Raw genomic sequence first — 3,159 nt, 5'->3', positions numbered from 1 at the left:
TGTGTGTGTGTGTGTGTGTGTGTGTGTGTGTGTGTGTGTGTGTGTGTGTGTGTGTGTGTGTGTGTGTGTGTGTGCACGTGCACGCGCATGCCACACAGCAAATCGAGTTTCTTCTTTGAATTCAAGACGTCTGTTTCTCTTTGAGAGAAACAATTGACAGAATAATTTGTTGCGTATTTGAGGACTTATAGGGGAGGCTCTTCTTTCTCTCTCTTTTTTTCTTCTAGTCTATATTTCTGTTGTTTTTCACAATGTTATGGTCATTACATTTTTTGTTATTATAATGGCTAAACTCACATTTGATAAAATAGAACGACAGACGTTCAAAACCCGAGATACAAATTTCGTTGGTGATCCCATGATTACAGCGAGGTTGTGGTCTTTCATATATACACGTATATATGTGTCAGGGATTCATTCAAATCAGCCTCGTCAGGGGCTTTATTAGACCCCAAAATAATATGCGACAGTTTAAGCCACATCATGTCCTCATCATTGTGAGCGCTTTGGTGCTGCAAAGCAACACTGTGTTTCTGTGAAAACCAAAGACAGAATGGCACAAGGCGCTAAAACAACCGCTCTTCTTCATGGGAAAAACTAAAAGTCAACTTTTAGATAAATTAAAGCACCGCAGGCCTGCTGGCTACGCTCGTTATTGAGGATCTAACTGGTAATGATGGGGAAATATCTCGGGAGCTCTGCAGCAGTAATACAGATAGAGTTTCTCTGGCAGACTGTGATTGTATTTTTTATTATTTTACTGGGAGGTTTGAGGGGAAAACTCCAGGATGTAATCATTAACACTGGTGGGACAGGATCCGCTTTCACCAAACGCAATGACAAAACCAATATATTAAGAGTTGTTAAAAAAGTTGAAATATTAGCTGCACTGTGACCGTGCAGCACTTGTAATGTACTAATTAATGCATGGTGATGCTGATGTATGCGTAATGGCACTGACACGCGCACTATACTGCACAATTGCGAGTGTTTTCCAGAAACCACTTTCTCGCTTTTAGTGGGAAACTCGAAGATGCACGCGCACACCCAGGGAGACACAAACAGACATAAATGTGAAAGGTCCGTGTCCAAACGGAGACGGACCGCACCGTGACATTTTTCTATTTATTTTACGCGTGAAAAAACGCCACTGCGCTCCGGTGTCTAACGCGCACAGTCCCCGAGAAAGAAAAAAAAAAGTTTAACGAAACGACTCGAAATCCGCTTCCAAAACCGAGAGAACGCAAAAAAAAAAGAAAAGGCGTGGAGAGACAAACTGTTCGAGCTTCAAACCCAACAACAACAACCACAAAAAGACAGCCAGTGTTACTCACCTCGCCGTGGCAGGATCCGCTTCTTCTTGCAGACGACTCCACGTTTCCGGCTCCTTCTTCTTCTTCTTTCTTTTTTTTTATCCTCACAACAAACCGAAAACTTTTCCGCGGAGTGGGAATATCAGTAACAGTGGCAACCTCTGGCTCTCGCGCAGCAGCACCGGAGATAACGGGAGGCGCTTTGTGGAAGCGAAAAAAAGTAGTTAACACCTCCCCGTTAGGTTACCAAAGCGCAGCCAGAGAGGAGGACGGAGAGAGCGAGGGGGGAGAGAGAGAGAGAGAGAGAGTGACTTTCCTCGAACACAGCGCAAAGCGGGGGGTATCAATAGCGCGATCGCGCGTGCAGCCCCTTCGCTGAAACACCGAGAGGGACGATCAAGTGAGAGGAGTGAAGCCGCGGAGGGAACGCACGGATCGCAGAGACTGTGGATGTGGTGTGAGGGGGGGGGGGGTTCTCACAGTGCTCAACGGCGACGTGTGTGAGGCTGGAGCTGAGCTGCGCGAGGCTGAACGTGGAGTGGGGGGGGGGGGGGTGGGGGGGGGTTGTGGAGGGAGGGGTGTCCAGGGTCCACATCGCTCCGAGGTGCAGTGCTGCCGCGCAGCGCTCAATGACTGACTGACAGACACACAGACCGCAGCAGCTCTCTCCACTCAAAACAACTCTTTTATTTTATAATCATCACTTCTTAATCTTTACAACGTCAGCTTCTTTAAAAACATTTCTGTATTTCACCGCACAGCGGTTCTTTCTCGCCTTCAAACCACCTGGATCGCTCAGGTTATTCATTTTCTCTCCTGCGAGAGATCAGGGACAGTGTTCATATCCTATATTTACAAGATGAAAAAAAAAGAATCAATAATAGTGGAAATATTTCTGCCATGGAAAAGTCAACTTTGCCAAAAAGGTGTCTTTCTTCCTCTGCAAAATTAAGTTTAGTGTCCGTGTGCATGCGTGGACACTACCCCCCCTCCCACAATGCTCCTGCCTACACCCCCACCCCCTGTCTGGTGTTTCGTTCCCCTGGGTGATTTCCACTGCGCTTTGTGCGCAAAGTGAATGAATTATCCCCCCCTCCCTCTCTCTCTCTCTCTCTCTCCCTCTCTCTTTCACCCAGTGGAGAGACTGCTCGCCATAAAGCCAATGAAGTCCACCTCTTAACAAAAAGAGGTGGACTACCAGACACTCTTATAAAGTGCGCACTTTAGAGACTGAAGTTGTAGTGGGGCCGCGGGAAAGTTCAACCGACCGTCAGCTGTGTGGCACAGTCCCCGGCATCGATCGACCAAAAAAACTCCAAGACATAAACGAATAGAGCATGCGCACTTGATGGGATAAGTCGAGCCACATACGAGTGAGCACCATTATATTGTGTAACCCCGCCCCAACTTCATCTAAGAAACACTGTTTTGCAACCTGTCTTGGATAAAGGTTTTATAGAAATGAATCCCTGACATTTGTGAATCTTTGTGTATTCTTTCTCTCCATTCAACTGGCAATACATTTCGAAAAAAGAAAAGAGAGTTCCATCTCTTCCACAACCTGTAACAAAGTCACTGAGCCTATACTCTTTCAATCATCTGACCACCATTGTAACAGACTGTCAGAGGGGGGATATTTTATGCAGAGCTAATTTATGGCACAAACAGGTTCTATCAGCCCTGGAATATTTCCAATTTTGTGGGGGGTGAAATTAAAACATATAATTTAAGCATACAGTGTGTGTGGGGGGGGGTGGGGGGGGGTAAGAAAGGCAGAGTGAGAGAGACTGGGAGAAGAGAGGCCTCCTGTCCCCCTTTCTTCCTCTCCACTACACCCCCCTGCTGG

At 46.7% G+C, this 3,159-nt stretch overlaps 1 protein-coding gene across 7 annotated transcripts in view; it reads right to left on the bottom strand.

Annotated features, from left to right (window-relative positions):
• The window catches only part of rnf220a (ring finger protein 220a), a 156,146-nt gene extending 154,389 nt beyond the window's left edge, over positions 1–1,757 (bottom strand). For all 7 annotated transcript variants that reach the window (XM_031854739.1, XM_031854743.1, XM_031854740.1 and 4 more), the window contains exon 1: positions 1,335–1,757. The gene's annotated coding sequence lies outside the window, so the exon portion shown is untranslated. The remainder of the gene's footprint in view (positions 1–1,334) is intronic.
• Between the last annotated feature and the right edge of the window lie 1,402 nt (positions 1,758–3,159).

This window comes from Anarrhichthys ocellatus, unplaced genomic scaffold (assembly GCF_004355925.1).
Source record: "Anarrhichthys ocellatus isolate YVR2014 unplaced genomic scaffold, GSC_Weel_1.0 scaffold15, whole genome shotgun sequence".
Lineage (NCBI taxonomy): Eukaryota > Metazoa > Chordata > Actinopteri > Perciformes > Anarhichadidae > Anarrhichthys > Anarrhichthys ocellatus.
Note: the sequence above shows the minus strand (reverse complement) of the source record. Positions and strands in the feature narration are given on the sequence as shown.